Genomic DNA, 25,431 nt, shown 5'->3' with positions numbered 1-25,431 from the left:
TGTCACGTATCATATACACATACACATGTGTGCATACATATTACATGCGCATATTATTACATATACATACATGTGTGTGCATATTACAGATGTGTGCATGCACATACATGTGCATACATACGTGCATACATATTAGTATATATATATATACATGCATTCCACATACATATGTGCATATTAGTGCACATGCATATTATTACACTGCATGCATATGTATGCATACACATACATACATGTGTACACATATGCATATACATGCATATATATGCATATACTACATACTATACATACATGCACTATATACATACTCATGCATACATACTTGCATGACATGCATATACGATAAGTATTATTATATATACATGCATACATATTATTATACATGCGTATGCATGCATATATGTTTTATTACATATGCAGTACATATATACATATGTGACATACATATACATGCATCATATATATGCATACATACTACACGTATTACATGCATATATATGCATACATATACATACTATTATTACATGCATACCACACATACATGCATATTACATGCATATATAAGGCTGCATATTATTATTATATATTACATACATACATATTATATTACATGCATACATGCATACATATGCATATATATGCATACATATGCATACATGTACATATGCATATATATGCATATATGTGTACATATGTGCATATATATTACATGCATATACATGCAAACTGCATACATACATATGCATGTATATAGCATATACATGTGCATATATGCATACATACGTGCATATATACATATTACACATATACATATGCATAGTACATACATATACATATGTGCATACATGCATACATACATGTGTACATACAGTATATACATATGCATATATGCATATATATTATACATGCATACATATTACATAGCACATATATGCATACATGCACATACACATGCATACATACATGCATATGCATACATGTATACATATACATATGTGACATATGCATATACATGTACATGTACATATCATATACATACAGTGCATATTACACATATACATACATGCATACATATGCATTATTACATACATGTCATTATTACATATTACATGCATACATACATACACACATGCATATTATTACATATATTACGTGCATACATACGTATGCATACACATACACATACATGCATATGCATATACACATATACATATATGCATATACAGCATACATATTACATATATACATATTATTATTACATACATGCATTATTACATGCATACATATATATATGTGCACATATTATACATATATGTATATTACATGTATTACATACATAAATATTATGTATGCATACATGCATATTACATGCATACATGCATATTACATACACATACATGTGCACATACGTGCATTACATGTACCATACGTATTATATATTACGCATGCATATTAAGGCATATTACGTACATACATGCATATACATATATTACGTGCATACATACATGCACACATATGTATTATATGTGCATACATATTATTATATATTATTATTACAACATAGACATACATGCACATACATGTGTACATATATATGTGGCATATATGCGTAGTATTATATATTACATACATATATATACCATATTATTACATACACATACATACATCATATAAAAAGTGTTATTATTATTATATTAAGGTGCATATTATTATATACATGTATGTATTACATACATATTATACATACACATACCATATATATATACATATATAAACATATATTACATGTGTGTATATGTGCATATACATACGTCATATAAATACATATGTATTATATTATTATTATTACATATAATATATATACATATATACATAATGTATACATATTATTATATATGTGCATATATATATATGTATATTATTATATATATATGTGTAATATATATATATGTGTTATTATGCATATATATATATATTATTATATATATATGTATATATATATATATACATATATATGCATATATATATATATGTGCATATATACATATATGTGTGTATATATATATATGTGTATAGACATATATACATATATTATTATATATATATATATATATGTGTATATATATATATATTATTATATATATATGTGTATTATATATATATATATGCATATATATACATATGTGTATATATATATATTCATTACATATGCATATATAGTATATATATAATGTGTATATATATATGTATATATATATATGTGTATTATTACATATGTGTATATATATATGTATATATGTGTATATATATATATGTGTATATATATATATATATGTATATATATATGTGTATATATATATGTATATATGTGTATATATATATGTGTATATATATATGTATATATATTTATATATGTGTATATATATATATATATATGTGTATATGTGTATATATATATATATATATATATGTGTATATATATATATATATATATATGTATGTATGTGTATATGTGTGTGTGTCAGGTAGAGAACAAGTTTCTGCGCTGGTGGAGAATGCCATTAGTGGGAACTCTATGGGTACTCTGATCGTCCAGCCCAGCGGCAGTGGAGAGGAAAACATTGCTAAGATGACGCTACCAGTCATTGCAGCCACATATTTGGACAAAACCAACCAATGGGAAACTGTGGGCTTTCAGAAACGTAACGAAGCCCTCCAACGCATCAAGACCGGTGAGCTCAAAGATGTATTTATTTCCACAGATACCAGAAATCGTAATAGTTGGATGATTCTCCTCCGTGTGAAAGTTTCTGATTGGTAGACTTGGTATCAAAAAGGCAGTGTGGTCAGACAGTAATGCATGCCATCCCTGCCCCAGATATACAAGCTAGGGGCACTGAGAATTAATAGTCTCAAAGCAACACATAGACTCATAGGGCCCTATCTTGCACCCAGCGCAATTGACTTTGTACACCAACGCACAAATCATTCCTATTTTTTCCTTGCGCTCGCGGGGGCGGTTCATCAAAAACAGGAGGCAGGTTTCAGCACAAATGTTCCCTGTTTGCAGTTTCAGAAAACAATTCCGCCACAGACCAGGAAAAACCTGGTCTAAAGTCAGTGGTGCTAGTCTAAAGTCAGTGGTGCTAGTCTAAAGTCAGTGTGGCATTATTCAGATGCTATTTTAAGGGTGCATGCTTGGCTGTAATGTAGAGTGTGCACACTGCGCATACACTTTGCTTCTCTCGTCTACACGGACCCAGCGTTTCCCATTTTTGCAAACCATACATAAATGCATGGAAACATATGACCTTGTTTTACACAACATTTCCATGAATCATGGATGTGTTGATGACATAAATGAGGAAATATTAGTCGACCTAAGGAGATGTGATGTTGAACTGCATGTGCTGATGCCCCTTAACCCAAATGCCCCAGCAGCAGCACGAGAGAGGACAGACAGAAGAGCTGCATCGTCTATAGTGAGGTCCTCTCGGTCTAATGTTAGACTACATTGCAAAGATATCACCATGCATTCATAACCTCGTAATTCAGTGAGAGTGAGCCCAAAACATCGGGAGAGTATGATTTTGTGACATTTCTTTATTTACATTTTGTCAAAAAAAAAAAATCAATAGTGAACGTCTGTCTCCTCGGCTGTGAACCGTTCCTGGTGTGCGCCCATGGATGTATTAAGAGCGTGTGCCATGGAACGAGTTCGCCTGCTTTTAAAGGGAATGTGAGATAACGCTCTGATTGGTTTATTGCGTTACGCCCAAACCACACCTGATAGTAATGTAGCTACTTCAGACCAACCCATTTTAAATTTGCGTCGGGTGCAAGAGTCATTTATCCCGCTGGTAAAGAGCGAGATCCGCCCACAAAGCTACTTGCATTTGATACTTGCGTTTCAGATCATTAAAATAGGGCCCTTAGACTACCATGTCTTAACCAAGATTGTCAGTACAAGCAAAAACCTATGCCAAATACTCTATAATCACAGAGAAAAAATTTAACAAGACTTCTCAAACTGGTTGTGTGTGCTGTTTGTGTCCAGGCTACCAGAATGAGCTTGTCTTCCGTAAAAAAAATGGGTCTTTTGCTGTTTGGCGTCAAAGAGCAAGCAGCACCTGGTGAGGCATCCAAAACATCCATGATACATAATTGCTCACACATCCTCCTCTAACTTAGATCCTGACTATGTGACAATGGTGTATTACAGTGGTTTTCAAACTTTTTCTGTGTGTGGACCACTATTTGTAATCAAGAATTTTCGTGGACCACCTCATAATACGCATAATAAAATATGTCTCCACACAGTCCTACCTGAATTAATCTGCACCTCTTAATAGGCCTACTGGCACTAAAACTATAACTGGTCGTTGCATCAGTACAACAGGCTCGTTAAAAGAAAGTTTACTGCACACAACGGCTGCCACATATTTAATTTATGTATTCACTCAAGCGCCCAAGGGCATGATCAGGTTCATTTGAACAACAGGCTTATTTCCATAGCAATGGAGTATTAAATCTATACAGTAATAAGAACACTTGGATATAGTCAACATTTCAAAACCTTTGGTGTTTATTTATCTTCACAGTTTTACAAGTCACAAGTTACATATTCTTAATTTTTATTGGAATTTCCTGGTAAAATGAAGGTTAAAGAACTATTATTTTGCAGTACGTGAGGGTAGCTGCAGTACCCTCACGCACCACTAGTTGTCAGTGGACCACAGTTTGGGAATGACTGGTGTATTACATGTGCATATACATTGGTACAAACTAAACTACTACACATTCTCCTCTCCTCTCTAAGGCTGACAGCGTATATTGCCAAGGTGTTTGCCATGGCTGACAATCTGGTGGCAGTGCAAAGAGAACACATCTGTGAAGCCATCAAGTTTCTGATTCTCAACACACAGGAAGATGACGGCATGTTTACAGAAGTTGGAACTGTTAGACACGGAGAGATGATTGTGCGTAAACTGATGTCATTGACATCTAATCTTAATCTTGGTGCTACAAAAACATCTGATTGAGATTAATACAATTACATACTTTAATATGAATATGAAAAAATGTGTGTGTGTTTGTGTGTGTGTGTGTGTAGGGTGATGTGAGAGGCGCAGATTCAGATGCCTCCATGACGGCCTTCTGCCTCATTGCCATGCAGGAGTCTCGCACACGATGTGCTGCCTTTGTTAATGTGAGTACTTCATCTGCAAACAATGGTTTCTCTTTTTCCCTCACCTCTTTCATTTCATTTACAGACTCCACACTAGTGATGAGCGACACAAAGTTAATGTGCTAGTCATTTTAGTCTTTTTTTAAACATTATTATTAGCCACTTACATTAATGTAGTTTTCATGATGTGCTCTTTGGCATTGGAATTACCATTCAGTTACCACCAGGTAATGTTTCTCAGACATGCTAACGATTTTTTGTTTGTTTTTTTTCCACATTTATACCTGGAAGCTGCCCAGTACCTCCACAGTCTGATCTGATCACATTCATACTGGAAGCTGCCCAGTACCACCACAGTCTGATCTGATCACATTCATACTGGAAGCTGCCCAGTACAACCACAGTCTGATCCGATCACATTCATACCTGGAAGCTGCCCAGTACCACCACAGTCTGAGCTGCTGGCCACTGAGCAGCTCCACTGGATTGGTTGGGGTTAAGGGCCTTGCTCAACGGCACCTCAGTTAGAGCTAGGGTTGGGTACCGAGACCTGGTACTAATACGGCACCGGGGCCTTAACGACCGGTATCTACTGGACCAAATAGCAACACAGATTTGGGTGCCTTATTTAGGTGCCACTGATATGCCTTCTGCGCTGCTCTCTGATGCTCCGTAATACACTCGACAGCAGGTAACGTTAGCCCACCGTTAGCTAGCAGCTGGATTAAAACACAACAACATAGATGGTGCGTTCACTTGAAACTAGTAAGCCTCGCTGGTGCATTCAAAGTTATTGTAAAATACCCTTTTCCCATCCGGTGGTTGTTTTTGTCTTTCAACAGCAATTTACTGGTGAAATAAGTCATTGTTAGAAGTTTTAGTTATTACATTATTATTAAATAATTACATTTTGACCATATGGCCTTAACAATAAACAAGCCATTCTTAAATGTTGCCAACTGTTGTTTACTACCCTTCTTTTTTCTTTTATTTTTTACTTTCTTAAAAAGTATTGGTTCAGGCACCGTTTCGGCACCGGCACCGTTTTAATAGTGTTGTTTTAGCACCGGTATCGGAAAAAATCCAAACCATACCCAACCCTAGAGCAGATAAAGACATGGTTTAATCCATTCCTTACATTTTTCTTTTCTTTCTTTAATTTTATAACCGTTAAAAAAATGCTTGCATGAAGACTGTCGCTCCGACCACATTCCCGTACTGGATCAAAAGGTCCCCAGCTCCCCAGAGCAAGGGGTTTAGTGATGGTCAATTTTGCTAAAAGGATTCTTTTGAAGCAATTGACACATTCAAAATGGAGACATATTTGCTAATGAAAGGTTGTATTATAAAACGTGACCCCTCTTCGACAGTCTACATCTCTGCTTTTAAATACTGTAGCAGATTAACAAAGACATCCCATCTTCACACCACTGACACCCCTCTGACACGAGTGGACCTTAAAGGGGCGCTATGCAGTTTTGGGCCATTTCTTCTCTATTTTCTCTCTTTTTGCTGACAGGTTTCTCTATAGAGCCCCCTACAGGTTTCTCTATAGAGCTCCCCTACAGGTTTCTCTATAGAGCCCCCCCCTACAGGTTTCTCTATAGAGCTCCCCTACATGTTTCTCTATAGAGCTCCCCTACAGGTTTCTCTATAGAGCAACCCTACTGGTTTATCTATAGAGCCCCCCTACAGGTTTCTATATAGAGCTCCCCTACAGGTTTATCTATAGAGCCCCCCTACAGGTTTCTCTATAGAGCTCCCCTACAGGTTTCTCTATAGAGCTCCCCTACATGTTTCTCTATAGAGCTCCCCCTACAGGTTTCTCTATAGAGCCCCCCTACAGGTTTCTCTATAGGGCTCCCCCCTACAGGTTTATCTATAGAGCTCCCCCTACAGGTTTATCTATAGAGCCCCCCTACAGGTTTCTCTATAGAGCCCCCCCTACAACTCCTGTTTACTCGTATCTGACTCAGACAATGCTCTCCTAACTTTCTGCTTCCTTTTTGCCGGCTCAGCCATGACGATAGTGTGAAAAACTCCATCGCTACCTTGTTCTTATCACTGTGAAGCAGTTCGGTGCATGGCGAAACCTGATATCACGCCATACTTCCCGGGTCACCACCATTAACCTGAAAAACATATATATATATATATACAGTGCCTTGCGAAAGTATTCGGCCCCCTTGAACGTTTCGACCTTTTGCCACATTTCAGGCCTCAAACATAAAGATATAAAACTGTAATTTTTTGTGAAGAATCAACAACAAGTGGGTCCCAATTATGAAGTGGAACGAAATTCATTGGCTATTTCAAACTTTTTAACAAATAAAAACTGAAAAAGTGCGTGCGCAAAATTATTCAGCCCCTTTACTTTCAGTGCAGCAAACTCTCTCCAGAAGTTCAGTGAGGATCTCTGAATGATCCAATGTTGACCTAAATGACTAATGATGATAAATAGAATCCAGCTGTGTGTAATCAAGTCTCCGTATAAATGCACCTGCTCTGTGATAGTCTCAGAGGTCCGTGTAAAGCGCAGAGAGCATCATGAAGAACAAGGAACACACCAGGCAGGTCCGAGATACTGTTGTGGAGAAGTTTAAAGCTGGATTTGGATACAAAAAGATTTCCCAAGCTTTAAACATCCCAAGGAGCACTGTGCAAGCGATAATATTGAAATGGAAGGAGTATCAGACCACTACAAATCTACGAAGACCCGGCCATCCCTCTAAACTTTCAGCTCATACAATGAGAAGACTGATCAGAGATGCAGCCAAGAGGCCCATGATCACTCTGGATGAACTGCAGAGATCTACAGCACTGAGCTGGGAGACTCTGTCCATAGGACAACAATCAGTGATATACTGCACAAATCTGGCCTTTATGGAAGAGTGGCAAGAAGAAAGCCATTTCTTAAAGATATCCATAAAAAGTGTAGTTTAAAGTTTGCCAAAAGCCACCTGGGAGACACACCAAACATGTGGAAGAAGGTGCTGTGGTCAGATGAAACCAAAATCGAACTTTTTGGCAACAATGCAAAACGTTATGTTTGGCGTAAAAGCAACACAGCTCATCACCCTGAACACCATCCCCACTGTCAAACATGGTGGTGGCAGCATCATGGTTTGGGCCTGCTTTTCTTCAGCAGGGACAGGGAAGATGGTTAAAATTGATGGGAAGATGGATGGAGCCAAATACAGGACCATTCTGGAAGAAAACCTGATGGAGTCTGCAAAAGACCTGAGCCTGGGACGGAGATTTGTCTTCCAACAAGACAATGATCCAAAACATAAAGCAAAATCTACAATGGAATGGTTCACAAATAAACATATCCAGGTGTTAGAATGGCCAAGTCAAAGTCCAGACCTGAATCCAATCGAGAATCTGTGGAAAGAACTGAAAACTGCTGTTCACAAACGCTCTCCATCCAACCTCACTGAGCTCGAGCTGTTTTGCAAGGAGGAATGGGCAAAAATGTCAGTCTCTCGATGTGCAAAACTGATAGAGACATACCCCAAGCGACTTACAGCTGTAATCGCAGCAAAAGGTGGTGCTACAAAGTATTAACTTAAGGGGGCTGAATAATTTTGCACGCCCAATATTTCAGTTTTTTATTTGTTTAAAAGGTTTGAAATATCCAATAAATTTCGTTCCACTTCATGATTGTGTCCCACTTGTTGTTGATTCTTCACAAAAAATTACAGTTTTATATCTTTATGTTTGAGGCCTGAAATGTGGCAAAAGGTCGAAAAGTTCAAGGGGGCCGAATACTTTCGCAAGGCACTGTATATATAAATATATATAAATGACTCCGAAGCTGTTCAGTTAAGGTAAATTTAGCTAAAAAGCCTGCATAGTTCCCCTTTATTGAGGCTTCATTTTTGAGGTAATGTGATTGTTGACATGTCGAAGCGAGGCATCAAAATATCTTGCTGCCTTTCAATCCAGTCTCAGCTATTGTCCAAGGTTAAAATGCTCTGGCATTCCTGATCAGAAGTGGATATTTGAAATAGATGCACTACTGTTATCTGACCCATCTGACAGCCTTTTATGCTTACACTCTCCTTCCTTTCTTTTCCTTCTGTCCAGAGTCTGCCAGGCCGTATAAACAAAGCAGTGAAGTATCTGGAAAGGCGTCTGCCCCACCTCACCAACCCATATGCTGTTGCCATGACGTCATATGCCCTGGCCAATGAAAACAAACTGAACAAGGAGATCCTCTACAAGTTTGCTTCCACAGGTGTCGTCACACAGCAACATTTTTAAACTAAACCTGTGGTGGACCTGTCCACCAGAACTTTTTTCAGCCATATAGGGTCCTGGTTTGTAGCCTAGATATCTAGACGCACCGTAGGGCTGTCTAGCAACTCTCTGTTGGCTTGCCAGCTGGAAAAACCTTAAATAAATTAGCCTGGTCCTACCACACTCTGGTACACTAGCCTGGTCCTACCAGTTTCTGGTACTCTAACCTGGTCCTACCAGACTCTGGTCCAGACTAGCCTGGTCCTACCAGACTCTGGTCCATTTCATTAGTACAGAGAGTCTGGCCACTCTCCATTGACAAGTGTTAACTTCCTTGAAGGCGGGTACTCTGTTGAAGTTTAAAACTATTGGATCTGCCCAGAGCCACTCTGGATCTGCCATAACCAATCGCTAATGTTTGGTCGTGATGTCAGCTTAGCATTGCTAGTGTTAGCCTTAGCATAGCTAGCGTTAGCCTCAGCCAACTCCTTCACCACTAACAGAGCGAGCTGGAAAATCAAACTGTTGCCAAACCCCGTGGGGAGGAGGGCCACAACATCATGGCCACCAACACAACTCAGCAAAGACTGTTCTTGCTCGGGCTTTAACTTCTGGATATTCGGCAGCGTTGCCACAACGGACCGAATGGCTTTGCTCGCATCGTTCTCCGCCGCCATTACGGAACTACAACTCAAACTAGCGCACGACCTCAACGCCATCGTTCTCAGCCACTCCCTCTGTTCACTGATTGGACCGGCAAAGATTTGACCGGAGAAAACCCACAAATATACCACAAACCCTGATGACGTACTGAAGGAAAATTAAAATTGAGCAGAAGTACATAAGAGGGCGGAGTCAGGCTAGGTCAATATAGCACTGAGGAATTTATTGCTTCAATTGACTACATTCAGTCGGGCTCTCATGTAGCCTCTATGTTAATTTCTGCTTAAATGGTCTTAAAACGATAAAACAATTACCGGTAGTTAAAATTCTTTTAAGTAAGCACATTTTAATTTATTTTTAATTTTATCTCTATAAAATTCAATATTTTAAGATCAGGAATTGGGAAATTATTACTGAATTAATTTTGTTTCAGGTAAAGCATTGTAATATAAAGATATTTGTGTATGTCTTCCTCAGAGAGGTCCCACTGGCCAATACCTAAGGGACACGTTTACACACTGGAGGCCACAGCTTACGCTCTTCTCGCTCTGGTCAAGGCCGAGGTGAGCATGTCCCACTTGAGTATTTCTAATCAGGACTCTAACAGAAAACATACAACTGAGTCCTCATCCATGCTACCTCACGGAAAGGGTAAGGGCCTTTTTTCAGTAGCTGCAGCTGAGCTGTCGCGTGCAAATGTGACGTCATGAGAGCGCTGTAACTGTTTATACTTCCGCTAATGAGGAAAGGCTACCGACTTTGCTATTTCTAGAAGAAAAACAAAAAGGTAAATAACAGCAGAACTGGCAGCAGCATTGCCGTCAATGCTTTGATTTGATTGGATGAGCTACTTGGTGGGATCAAGCCTGTCAGAGGATACTGCAGCTGAAGTGGCCTCAGCACAACAGACCCAACTGAGCTGAGTTGCTCTGATTACTAACCTGCAAACAGGAGGTAGAAGTTAAGGCCGGTTGCACACTGCACGTGGCGCGCGAGCGTGGCGTCTCTGTTGCGTCTGAGCTGCGTGTCAGCTGCGTGGATTTTTCTGTGTCCTACACACCAGAAGCGTGTCTGACGCGGCGCTGCTCCTGCTGCTAGGTACAGGGAGGGCTGATCTCGGGACATAGTGCTTACAGATTCAAACTCTGAAAAATGGGTAAGTGGGCTGTCTGTTTATAACAACTTTGTGTAGCTGTAAAGAACCTATATAGCCTATCTGATGTTGGACTGTCACTCAGAACACACACTACGTCGTTATCGTAGCCTAGCCTACCATTTATATATAGCCTACTGATTTGATTAAAGCAAGACAACGTCGGCAGCATTGACTGCAAAATATGTTACAGAATATTTCGTTCTGTATGACAGGTGCAATATTTGAAAATCTTTTCTCTGAAATTTTGTATTACATTTATATCTACATTGATGTCAAATCCTAGACTTTGAAGAAGATGTCATTTATTAATATGCATTCGTGTCTAAATAACATATACACATCTTTTCGTATTCTATTTTGCCTGGAAACGCTTCCAACACGCGTTTCCCACACGCGTGGCTCAAACCGCGCCTGAGACGCGCGTTTCACGCTGGCAGTGTGTAAGCTCTAACCTGTTAACATGGGAGCCAAAATATAAACGGACACACCACGTGGCTGACACGCTCGCATGTCACGTGCAGTGTATAACTGGCCTAAGACACACCTCCTCAATGGAGACAGCAAAAACACTTAAATGACCCCAAAGGGCTTCAAACACCAAAGCAACAAGACGTAATACGCAGGCGCAGGCGGCGCTAATCTGTTTTGTCGCCCAAAATTGAAAACCAGCAGCTGATTGGACGAGCGCGTCACGTTGGTCTGGTTTCTCCGGAAATTCAAAGCCAGACTGTCATGGCTCAATAGTTCACCGAAACGTGTTTCTGAAAACATTTTAAGAGAGACATAGGCCATACAATTGCTGAATCTGTCTTCATTTCAGATCGACAAAGGTCAGTTTAAAGATTTTCATCAGATTTTGAGAGACTCTAGTCACGCTCATCCTGCTCCCCGTTTCCTGGTTAGCTCTCCACCAATCAGATGGGTCATGGAGTCCGAATGCCGGCAGTGCCCGCCCCGCCGATTATATATGTCAAATCGGCCAAATTAGTATTGAGTTGACTTATAGACGGCTCCAATTCAAAGTACCTCTTATCAGTACAGAGGCTGGTACAGACAATGGTCCTTGGTCCTGAAACGGTCTGCAGGCCAAGCTCAAACTTGAGACACTTATCTCTTTAAATGATTTTAAACTTAAAACTAGAAAATGCATATCCTGCAGAAAATGCGTGGGAATGCTGAATAGCTGAATTGCTAAAGCCAAACTGGATGAATAGCTTAAATCCATAAGAAGAAGTTGAAGTAGTGAGAATAGTTGAAAAAGTGGAAATCGGTTTAATAAGTATGAATTTCACTAAAAAGTTAAAAGCTTATGCTAAACTCAACTTTTGGCTTTAAAAGTTGAATAATGACAAAAGACGTAGAACGTTATGAGGTCTGAGTATATTTTCTAACTGATAATGACTCACAAATGCAGAAATATGAAACAAATTGTATGCAAAATCTTAAAGCTCAAATGCACTGCACTGCCGAAAAATCTGGAAAATTGTCAGAGTTGGAAGTTAAACTGCATTACCTAAGTGAAGAGCTAAAATACATTGTTAGAAAAGCTTGAAGCTGAACTGTAATACTGTCCAAGATGAAAGTTGAAATGAATTACCTGAATAGGCTGAAAGAAGAAATACTTTGTATTATTATCAGACATATACACTGCATTGAACGAAAAAGCATCAATCTAGCTGAGATGTGAAATATATTAAGTGAAAAGAATGGGGCTGAACAAGAGGAAAGAGAGGAAAGAGAGAAGGAGAGAGGAGAGAAGAGAGAAAAAAGAAAGAGAGCAACTTCCAATCGCTACTAGTCGTTAACTGTCTTGCTCAGGGACACATTGATTGATGCATCACAGTGGGATTTGAACCCTGGTCTCCCACATTAAAAGCAGGTGTCAATACCACTATGCTATGACCCCTCAATACATGGCAGATGCTCCTTCAGCCCTAATAAAGCCTTTCTTTGATCTGTAATTACCACACCTGCTGTTAATATGTCACATGTGGCACAATGCAGCTATTCAGAGACAGATTTATTGAAAAAGTGTAAATTGTTTTAATAAGTTAATAAGTTAAAAGCTTATGCTAAACTGAACTGTTGGCTTTAAAAGTTGAACGACAAAAGATGTAGAACATTGTGAGGTCTGAGTATATTTTCTAACTGATAATGACTCACAAATGCAGAAATATGAAACAAATTGTACGAAAAATCTTAAAGCTCAAATGCATTGCACTGCACTACTGAAAAATCAGGAAAATTGTCAGGGTTGGAAGGTAAACTGCATTACCTAAGTGAAGAGCTAAAATACATTGTTAGAAAAGCTTGAAGCTGAACTGTAACTCCTCATTTCCACAGCATGCGTAATGGCTGCTGACGCGTTATGCAGAAGTTATGGAGAGCCAAATAACGTACGGAATAACTAGAAAATGCATTTCCTGCAGAAAATGCGTGGGAATGCTGAATAGCTGAATTGCTAAAGCTAAACTTGGTAAATAGCTTAAAAAAAGTTGAAGTGAGAATAGTAGAAAAAGTGGAAATCGTTTTAATAAGTATGAATGTCATTAAAAGTTAACAGATGACACTAAACTGAACCGTTGGCTTTAATTGTGGAATATGACTAAAGATGTAGAACATTGTGAGGTCTGAGTATATTTTCTAACTGATTATGACTCACAAATGCAGAAATGTGAAACAAATTGTATGAAAAATCTTAAAGCTCAAATGCATTGCACTGCACTGCTGAAACATTTTCAGAGTTGGAAGCTAAACGGCATTACCTAAATAAGTGAAGAGCTTGTTAGAAAAGCTGGAAGCTGAAATGTAATACTGTTAAAGATGAAAGTTCAAATGAATTATCTGAAAAGGCTGAAAGAAGAAATACTTTGTATTATTATCAGACATATACACTGCATAGAACTAAAAAGCATCAATCTAGCTGAGATGAGATGTGAAATATATTAGGTGAAAAGAATGGGGCTGAACAAGAAGAAAGAGAGGAGAGGAATAGAGAAGAAAGAAGAGCATGCGAGAAGAGAGGAGATGAGAGAGGAGAGAAAGAGAATAAAGAGAGAAGGAGAGAGAGAGGAAAAAGAGGAGAGGAAAAGGAGAGGAAAGATAGAAACATTGAGAAAGAGAGCAACTTTGACTAAAATTGAGTAAAAAGACTGAAAGTTTAAAGACTTTGTATTATTATCAGCCATATCCATTGGGTAGAACAAACAAGCATGACCCTAAAGAGCTGAGAGGTGGATATATTGCCTGAAAAGAAACGGGCTATATACATGGATGAAATCACAAATGACCCTGGAGGGAGACATAGAAGGAGGAAGGGAGAGAGGGAGTGAGAGAGAGGATGGGAGGGTGAGAGAGAGAGAGACAGAAAAGGAGTGATGGAAGGTGAGAGAGATTGAGAAGGATGGAGGGAGGGAGAGACAGAGGGAGGGAGAGAAGGAGGGAGGAAGACTGAAGGAAGGAAGGAGGGGAACAGAGGAGGGAGGAAGACAGAGAAAAGAGAAGGAAGGAGGGAGGCATAGAGAAAGAGAGGGAGACAGGAGGGAGGGATACAGACAGAGGGAGGGAGGGAGACACAGACAGATAAGGAGACAGACAGACAGACAGACAGAAGTGGAACGCAAATGATATAGACTGATGATCATAGTTAGTCTAGTTAGTTGACTCCTACAGCAAGCCTGGAGTAATCAGTAGACTGGCTGTGAAAGGGTTGTCATGGTTACTAAGGGCCTGGGCCATGTTTATAAACATCTCTTTGATCTGTTAACGATCGCACCTGCTCTTAATGTCTCCTGTAGCACACCGCAGCAATTCAGACACTGAGAGCGGGCTCTCAAACAAAGCCTCGGACTGGCAAAACGATAACTGCTATCAGTCACATGACGTCATCCTGAGCACCACAAGGCCTTTCTGAACGTATCCGTATAAAATTTATGTGGATAAACATAAAAATGTGGGCATATCAGCGATTTAAAAAAGTGGTTCGCTGTGCGTTTCGCTGGGAAATGCCAAGAAAGTTATACAGGAGAGTGAATGGAGGGAGTTGTGTTAATCTTGTCGTTTGGAAGCTCAACCAGCCAAATGTAAAAGGCGTATCACGAAACTGAGCAGATTTTTTGAAACTAGACAAAAATACCTACGTTTTGATGTATAAATTGTCCGTTACAAGTAAAAATTATGGGTGTACGAGCAATTTACAGAGAAGGGACAAAGATAATTTTTTTGAAGCTTCACACTCTGGATGATGACATCATCACTCTAAGAAGCCACATACACACTCTGTGTAATCGATAAAATTTCCTGAAATAATCACTAAACTTAAACAGCTTTTTCACAAAAACTGTAAAAGATATCAAACTGAAAAGATAAAGCCGGATAGCTGAATATTTTGTGAACATTTTAAAGTTTGTTTGGCATTTGTAGGTGAAAGTATGAAGGAAATGAAAATGTTGGGAGCGGAAGATTTGAAGGATTTGAAGCAAGCTCTCATTGACTTCAATGTTAAAAAAAGTGTTAAAAAGCTTAAAATTTTAAAAAGTATAAATAGTAGAAAAAAACTTGAAGAAGTCCCATCATTAGCTAAAAGAGGTGAACATTTTAAAAGTTGAATGGTTTAAATAGGTGAAAGTATGCAGAAGTTACAGAGAGCCAAAAAATGTACGGAAGAGGGAATAAGCAGAAGAAAAAACTAGAAAATGCATTTCCTGCAGAAAAGGAGTGGGAATGCTGGATAGCTGAATTGCTAAAGCTAAACTGGTTGAATAGCTTAAATCCGTAAGAAGAAGTTGAAGTAGTGAGAGTAGTTGAAAAAGTGGAAATCGTTTAATAAGTATGAAATTCATTAAAAAGTTAAAAGTTTGTGCTAAACTGAACTGTTGGCTTTAAAGGTTGAATATGACAAAATATGTAGAACATTGTGAGGTCTGTGTAGATTTTCTAACTGATAATGACTCACATATGCAGAAATATGAAACAAATTGTATGAAAAATCTTAAAGCTCAAATGCATTGCACTGAACTGCTGAAACGTCTGGAAAATGTTCAGAGTTGGGAGCTAAACGGCATTACCTAAATAAATAAAGAGCTTGTTAGAAAAGCTGGAAGCTGAACTGTAATACTGTTAAAGATGAAAATGGAAATGAATTGCCTGAAAAGGCTGAAAGAAGAAACACTTTGTATTATTATCAGATATATACACTGCATAGAATGAAAAAGCATCAATCTAGCTGATATGAGATGTTAAATATATTAGGTGAAAAAAATGGGGCTGAACAAGAAGAAAGAGAGGAAAGAGAAGGAGAGAAGAAAGGAGAGCATGAGATAAGAGAGGAGAGGAGGGAAGAGAGAGGAGAGAGTGAGGAAAGAGAGGAGAGGAAAAAGAGAGGAAAGCGACAAGGAGAGAAATAGAGAAGAAAGAAGAGCATGAGAGAAGAGAGGAGAAGAGAGAAGAGAGAGGAGAGAAAGAGAATAAAGAGAGGAGGGAGGGAGGCATAGAGAAAGAGAGGGAGGGAGACAGGAAGGAGGGATACAGACAGAGGGAGGGAGTGAGGGAGACAGACAGATAAGGAGACAGACAGACAGAAGTGGAACGCAAAGGCTATAGACTGATGTTCATAGTTAGTTTAGTTAGTTGAATACTACAGTATTAAAGTGGACTGTCTGTGAAAGGGTTGTCATGGTTACTAAGTGCCTGGGCCTATGTTTATAAACATTTCTTTGATGTCTGTGATGAGATCACTCGCACCTGGTCTTAATATGTCTCCTGTAGCACACCAGGCAATTCAGACACTGAGAGCAAGCTCTCAAACAAAGCCTCATACTGGCAAAACGATAACTGCTATCAGTCAAATGACGTCATCCTGAGCACCACAAGGCCTTTGTGAACATATCGGTATAAAATTTATGTTGATAAACTTAAAAATGTTGGTATATCAGCGATTTAAAAAAGTGGTTCGTTCTGCATTTTGCTTATAAATGCTAGGAAAGTTATACAGGAGAGTGAATGGAGGGAGTTGTGTTACTCTTGTCATTTGGAAGCTCAACCAGCCAAAAGTAAAAGGCTGAGCACATTTTCTTAAACTAGACAAAAATACTTACGTTTTGATGTATAAATTGTGTATGACAAGTAAAAATTGTGGGTGTACGAGCAATTTATAGAGAAGGGACAAAGATAATTTTTTTGAAGCTTCACCCTCTGAATGATGACATCATCACTCTAAGAAGCCACATACACACTCTGTTTAATCGATAAAAAATTCTGAAATGATCACTAAACTTATACAGCTTTTTCACAAAAACTGTAAAAGATATCAAACTGAAATGATAAAGCCGGATAGCTGAATATTTTGTGAACATTTAAAGTTTGTTTGGTGTCTGTAGGTGAAAGTATGAAGGAGCTGAAACTTTTGGGAAAGGAAGATTTTAAGGATTTGAAGCAAGCTCTCATTGACTTCAATGTTAAAAAAAAGATTAAGATTTAAAAAAGTATAAATAATAGAAAAAATGTTGAAGAAGTCCCATCATTAGCTGAAAGAGCTGAACATTTTAAAAGTTGAATGGTTTAAATAGGTGAAAGTATGCAGAAGTTACACAGAGCCAAAAAACGTAGGGAATAAGAATAAACTAGAAAATGCATTTCCTGCAGAAAATGCGTGGGAATGCTGAATAGCTGAATTGCTAAAGCTAACTGGATAAATAGCTTAAAAAATCAGAAAGAAGAAGTTGAAATAGTGAGAATATTAGAAAAAGTGAAAATCGTTAAAAAGTTCAAAGTTGACGCTAAACTGAATTGTTGGCTATAAAAGTTGAAAAATGACAACATATGTAAAACATTGTGAGGTCTTTAGCTGAAGCAGAAGAATAGTTGAAAAAGTGGAAATTGGTTCAATAAGTATGAATTTCATTGAAAAGTTGAACACCACTAATAAAATATAAATAATATATATTAATAAAATAATTTATTGAAATACATTTGTAGAAAAGCGGTAAGCTAAACTGTAAAACTGTCAAAAGTGGAAGTTTCAATAAATTGACTAAAAGACGTATTATCAGCTATATCCATTGCATAGAACAAACAAGAGAGAAAGAGAGGGATAGAGAGGAAAGGAGAGGGAGAGAGGGAAAGAGAGAGAGAGGGGGAGGGAGGGATGGAGAGAGAAGGAGAGAGAGAGAGAGAGAGAGAGAGAAAGAGAGGGACAGGGAGAGAGAGGGGGAGAGAGAGGGGGGATGAGAGCGAGGGGGATGAGAGAGAGAGAGGATAGAGAGGAAGAGAGAGGCAAAGGGAAAGAAAGAGACAGAGAGAGAAAGAGAGGGAAAGAGAGTGATAGAGAGAGAGAGAGAGAGAGAGGGGAAGGGAGAGAGAGGGAGGGAGAAGGAGGGATGGAGAGAGTGAAAGAAAGAGAGAGAGAGGGATAGAGAGAGAAAGAGAGAGAGAGAGGGACGGATAGAGAGGGAGAGAGAGGCAGGTAGAAAAAGAGAGATAGAGAGGGGGAGCGAGAGAAGACAGACAGACAGACCAGAACAAGAGAATAGAAGAGAGAAGACAGACTAAAGTTCATATTCCTGCCTGTAATATCTGGGTGTGTGTCTGTTGTCATGGTAACGACTGGCAGGTGAATGTTTGTAGTAGTTGAAGTAGTGAGAGTAGTAGAAAAAGTGGAAATCGTTTTAAGAAGTATGAATTTCATTAAAAAGCTAAACGTTGACGCTAAACTGAACTGTTGGCTTCAAAAGTAGAAAAATGACAAAATATGTAGAACATTGTGAGGTCTGAGAGGGAGAGACAAAGAGAGAGAAAGAGAAGGAAAGACAGAGAGAGAGGTGGAGAGAGAGAGAGAGATGGAAAGAGAGGGAGAGAGATGGAAAGAGAGGGAGAGAGAGAGAGGGAAAGAAAGACAGATGGAGAGAGAAAGGAAGCGAGGGGGGGAAGAGAGGGAGGGAGAGAGAGAAAAAGAGAGAGAGAGAAAGAGAGAGGCATAGAGAGAGAAAGAGAGAGGCATAGAGAGGGAGAGAGAGAGGCAGAGGTAAAGAAAGAGATACAGAGAGTGACGGAGGGAGATAGAGAGTGAGTGAGGGAGACAGAGAAAAGAAAAAGAAGGAGGGAGGGATACAGACAGAGGGAGGAAGGGAGACAGAGGGAGGAAGACAGAAGTAGGGTAGGAGACAGCAAGAGATGGAGAATGAGGGAGGAGGAGGGAGACAACAACAAAAGACAGAGGAAGGACAGAGACACAGAAGGAGGGAGGGAGGGAGACACAGACAGATTAGGAGACAGACAGACAGAAGTGGAAGGCAACAGATCTAGACTACTGTTGATATTACTGCCTGTAGTATCTGTATAGACTACTGTTGATATTACTGCCTGTAGTATCTGTATAGACTACTGTTGATATTACTGCCTGTAGTATCTGTATAGACTCTCTGTCCTCTGGTCTCTGTCTGTCTGTCTGGTCTCTGTCTGTCTGTCTGGTCTCTGTCCTCTGGTCTCTGTCTGTCTGGTCTCTGTCCTCTGGTCTCTGTCTGTCTGTCTGGTCTCTGTCTGTCTGTCTGTCTGTCTGTCTGGTCTGTCTGTCTGTCCTCTGGTCTCTGTCTGTCTGGTCTCTGTCTGTCTGTCCTCTGGTCTCTGTCTGTCTGGTCTCTGTCTGTCTGTCCTCTGGTCTCTGTCTGTCTGGTCTCTGTCTATCTGTCTGGTCTCTGTCTGTCTGTCTGTCTGGTCTCTGTCTGTCTGTCTGGTCTCTGTCTGTCTGTCTGTCTGTCTGGTCTCTGTCTGTCTGTCCTCTGGTCTCTGTCTGTCTGGTCTCTGTCTGTCTGTCTGTCTGGTCTCTGTCTGTCTGTCCTCTGGTCTCTGTCTGTCTGTCTGGTCTCTGTCTGTCTGTCTGTCTGGTCTCTGTCTGTCTGTCTGTTTGGTCTCTGTCTGTCTGTCTGTCTGGTCTCTGTCCTCTGGTCTCTGTCTGTCTGTCTGGTCTCTGTCTGTCTGTCTGTCTGGTCTGTCTGTCTGTCCTCTGGTCTCTGTCTGTCTGGTCTCTGTCTGTCTGTCCTCTGGTCTCTGTCTGTCTGGTCTCTGTCTGTCTGTCCTCTGGTCTCTGTCTGTCTGGTCTCTGTCTGTCTGGTCTCTGTCTGTCTGTCTGGTCTCTGTCTGTCTGTCTGGTCTCTGTCTGTCTATCTGTCTGGTCTCTGTCTGTCTGTCTGGTCTCTGTCTGTCTGTCTGGTCTCTGTCTGTCTGTCCTCTGGTCTCTGTCTGTCTGGTCTCTGTCTGTCTGGTCTCTGTCTGTCCGTCTGTCTGGTCTCTGTCTGTCTGTCCTCTGGTCTCTGTCTGTCTGTCTGGTCTCTGTCTGTCCGTCTGTCTGGTCTCTGTCTGTCTGTCTGGTCTCTGTCTGTCTGTGTGGTCTCTGTCTGTCTGTCTGTCTGGTCTCTGTAGAAGAAGTATGAATTTCATTAAAAAGCTAAAAGTTGATGCTAAACTGAACTGTTGGCTTCAAAAGTTGAAAAATGACAAAATATGTAGAACATTGTGAGGTCTGAGAGGGAGAGACAAAGAGAGAGAAAGAGAAGGAAAGAGAGAGAGAGAGGGATAGAGAGAGAGAGGGAGAGAGAGAGAGATGGAAAGAGAGAGAGAGGGAGAGAGAGGGAAAGAAAGAGATTGAGAGAGAAAGGAAGAGAGGGGGGAAGAGAGGGAGGGAGAAGGAGGGATGAAGAGAGGAGAGAGAGAGAGAAAAAGAGAGAGAGACAGGGAGAGAGAAAGAGATAGAGAGAGAGGGAGAGGTAAAAAGTATGAATTACATTAAAAAGTTCAAAGTTTATGCTAAACTGAACTGTTTGCTTTAAAGGTTGAATAATGACAACATATGTAGAACATTGTTAGGTCTGAGTAGATTTTCTAACTGATAATGACTCATATATGCAGAAATATGAAACAAATTAATACTGTAATACTGTTAAAGATGAAAGTTGAAAAGGCTGAAAGAAGAAATATTTTTATTATTATCAGATATATACACTGCATAGAACGAAAAAGCATCAATCTAGCTGAGATGAGACGTGAAATATATTAAGTGAAAAGAATGGGTCTGAACAAGAAGAAAGAGAGGAAAGAGAGAGGGAGAGAAAGAGAGAAGAAAGGAGAGCAGAAGAGAAGAGACGAGAAGAGAGAAGAGAGAGGAGAGAAAGAGAATAAAGAGAGAAAGAGAGAGAGAGGAAAGTGAGGAGAGGAAAAGAAAGACAGCAACTTTGACAAAAAAGGCTGAAAGTTTAAAGACTTTGTATTATTATCAGCCATATCCATTGCGTAGAACAAACAAGCATGACCCTAAACAGCTGAGAGGTGGATGTATTGGCTGAAAAGAAACGGGCTATATACATGGATGAAATCACAAATGACCCTGGAGGGAGAGACAGAAGAAGGAAGGGAGAGAGGGAGTGACCGACTTCAGCTGCAAAGAAGCTCTGGCTGCCCGGTCCAGGACGCTGGTCAGAAAGTACGGGGAAGCTGTTTGACGCTTTGGCCGCTCTGACGTGGCAGCGTTCTTCTATCATGTTCAACACACGATTGAAGACAAAGCACAAGCAGCCACTGCACGGCCAACACACTGACACTAGAAACCTTTTATAAATTACATATATAATGACAGAATTTGTATTGGTTGTTGGTCGCAGCGGTGTCTGTTAGCAGTTAGCTCGCTCGTTAGCCGCTGAACCGCAGCAGAATGCAGGCAGAGCGAGCAGCCGCCAGCTGACCAGACAGACAGATAGAGACCAGACAGACAGAGACCAGACAGACAGACAGAGACCAGACAGACAGACAGAGACCAGACAGACAGACAGAGACCAGACAGACAGAGACCAGACAGACAGAGACCAGACAGACAGAGACCAAACAGACAGAGACCAAACAGACAGAGACCAAACAGACAGAGACCAGACAGACAGAGACCAGACAGACAGAGACCAGACAGACAGACAGAGACCAAACAGACAGAGACCAAACAGACAGAGACCAAACAGACAGAGACCAGACAGACAGAGACCAGACAGACAGAGACCAGACAGACAGAGACCAGACAGACAGAGACCAGACAGACAGAGACCAGACAGACAGAGGCCAGACAGACAGAGGCCAGACAGACAGAGACCAGACAGACAGAGGCCAGACAGACAGAGACCAGACAGACAGAGACCAGACAGACAGACAGACAGAGACCAGACAGACAGACAGACAGAGACCAGACAGACAGAGACCAGACAGACAGACAGACAGAGACCAGACAGACAGAGACCAGACAGACAGACAGACAGAGACCAGACAGACAGAGACCAGACAGACAGACAGAGACCAGACAGACAGACAGAGACCAGACAGACAGACAGAGACCAGACAGACAGACAGAGACCAGACAGACAGAGACCAGACAGACAGAGACCAGACAGACAGAGACCAGACAGACAGACAGAGACCAGACAGACAGACAGAGACCAGACAGACAGACAGAGACCAGACAGACAGACAGAGACCAGACAGACAGAGACCAGACAGACAGACAGAGACAGACAGAGACCAGACAGACAGAGACCAGACAGACAGAGACCAGACAGACAGAGGCCAGACAGACAGAGACCAGACAGACAGAGACCAGACAGACAGAGACCAGACAGACAGACAGACAGAGACCAGACAGACAGACAGACAGAGACCAGACAGACAGAGACCAGACAGACAGACAGACAGAGACCAGACAGACAGAGACCAGACAGACAGACAGAGACCAGACAGACAGACAGAGACCAGACAGACAGAGACCAGAGGACAGAGACCAGACAGACAGACAGAGACCAGACAGACAGACAGAGACCAGAGGACAGAGACCAGACAGACAGACAGAGACCAGAGGACAGAGACCAGGACAGACAGACGTACCAGAACAAGAGAATAGAAGAGAGAAGACAGACTAAAGTTCATATTCCTGCCTGTAGTATCTGGGTGTGTATCTGTTGGTAACGACTGGCCAGTGAATGTTTGTAGTAGTTGAAGTAGTGAGAGTAGTAGAAAAAGTGGAAATCGTTTTAAGAAGTATGAATTTCATTAAAAAGCTAAACGTTGACGCTAAACTGAACTGTTGGCTTCAAAAGTTGAAAAATGACAAAATATGTCGAACATTGTGAGGTCTGAGAGGGAGAGACAAAAAGAGATAAAGAGAAGGAAAGAGAGACAGAGGGGGATAGAGAGAGAGAGAGAGAGAGAGAGGGAGAGGGGAGGGGGAGAGGGAGAGGGAGAGAGGGGAGAGAAAGAGGGAAAGAAAGAGATTGAGAGAGAAAGGAAGAGAGGGGGGAAGAGAGGGAGGGAGAAGGAGGGATGAAGAGAGGAGAGAGAGAGAGAAAAAGAGAGAGAGAGGGAGAGAAAAAGAGAGAGAGAGAGAGGGAGAGGTAAAGAAAAAGAGAGAGAGAGAGAGAGAGGAAAGAGAGAGATGGAGGGAGGGAGAGAGACAGAGAGGGAGGAAAGGAGATAGAGAGGGAGTGAGGGAGACAGAAAAGAAAAAGAAGGAGGGAGGGATACAGACAGAGGGAGGAAAGAAGACAGAGGGAGGAAGGGAGACAGAGGGAGGAAGACAGAAGTAGGGTAGGAGACAGCGAGAGACGGAGAATGAGGGAGGAGGAGGGAGACAACAACAAAAAACAGAGGAGGGATGGAGAGAGAAGGAGGGAGGGAGGGAGACACAGACAGATTAGGAGACAGACAGAAGTGGAAGGCAACAGATCTAGACTACTGTTCATATTACTGCCTGTAGTATCTGTATAGACTACTGTTCATATTACTGCCTGTAGTATCTGTATAGACTACTGTTCATATTACTGCCTGTAGTATCTGTATAGACTACTGTTCATATTACTGCCTGTAGTATCTGTATAGACTACTGTTCATATTACTGCCTGTAGTATCTGTATAGACTACTGTTCATATTACTGCCTGTAGTATCTGTATAGACTACTGTTCATATTACTGCCTGTAGTATCTGGGTGTGTCTGTGAAAGTGTTGTCATGGTAACCAATGGCCAGTGGATATGTTTATAAACATGATTTGATGTCTGTAATCAAGTTGATGAGCAACACCTGCTGAATCTGTCAGCTGTGCTGTGCTTCAGCTATTCAGAGTCCCTGAGAGCGAGCTCTCAAACAAAGCCTCACAGTGGCAAAACGATAACTGCTATCAGTCAAATGACGTGATCCTGAGCACCACAAGGCCTTTGTGAACGTATCGGTATAAAATTTATATGGATAAACGTAAAAATGTGGTCATATCAGCGATTTCAAAAAGTGGTTCGTTCAGTGTTTCGCTGGGAAATATCAAGGAGTTTGATCATTGGAGCCAATGGAGAACGATATCGACCTCTTGTCATTTGGAAGCTCAACCAGCCAAAACTAAAAGGCGTGTCACAAAACTGAGAAGGTTTTCTGAAACTAGACAAAAATACCTACGTTTTGATGTATAAATTGTGTATGCCAAGTAGATATTGTGGGCGTGAGAGCAATTTGAGAAGAAGGGACATAGATAATTTTTTCCAAGCTTCACCCTCTAGCTATGACATCATCCACTCTAGCTCACGCAATACACGCCCTGCTTAATCGATAAAATTTCCTGAAATGATCACTAAACTTAAACAGCTTTTTCACAAAAACTGTAAAAGATATCAAACTGAAAAGATATAGCCTGATAGCTGAATATTTTGTGAACATTTTAAAGTTTGTTTGGCGTCTGTAGGTGAAAGTATGAAGGAGCTGAAAATTTTGGGAGCGGAAGAAGATTTTAAGGAGTAGAAGGCTGCTCTCATTGACTTTAATGTAAAAAAAAAAAAGTGTTAAAAAGCTTAAAATTTTAAAAAGTATAAATAGTAGAAAAAAAGTTGAAGAAGTCCCATCATTAGCTGAAAGAGCTGAACATTTGAAAAGTTGAATGGTTTAAATAGCTGAAAGTATGCAGAAGTTACGGAGAGCCAAAAAACGTACGGAATAAGAAGAAGTATATAAAGAACCGAATAACATTAGTGGGAATGCTGTTGAACAGCATTCCCACTAATAAAAATGCCCGAACAAAACAACAATAGTTGGAATGCTGCTGAATCAGCATTCCCACTAATAATTGTTGTGGTACCTATTGTTGCTGATTTATTGTTGTTGGGTTCTTTCTATGTGACCT

At 40.3% G+C, this 25,431-nt stretch overlaps 1 protein-coding gene and 1 pseudogene across 1 annotated transcript in view; both read left to right on the top strand.

The window, feature by feature from the left end:
• The window catches only part of LOC120562507 (phosphatidylinositol 4-kinase beta-like), a gene marked incomplete in the record, with an annotated part of 334,834 nt that overhangs the window by 76,504 nt on the left and 232,899 nt on the right, over positions 1-25,431 (top strand).
• Positions 2,525-25,431, top strand: part of LOC120561588 — a 43,719-nt pseudogene continuing 20,812 nt past the window's right edge.

Source organism: Perca fluviatilis, chromosome 7 (assembly GCF_010015445.1).
Source record: "Perca fluviatilis chromosome 7, GENO_Pfluv_1.0, whole genome shotgun sequence".
Taxonomy (NCBI): Eukaryota; Metazoa; Chordata; class Actinopteri; order Perciformes; family Percidae; genus Perca; species Perca fluviatilis.
Note: the sequence above shows the minus strand (reverse complement) of the source record. Positions and strands in the feature narration are given on the sequence as shown.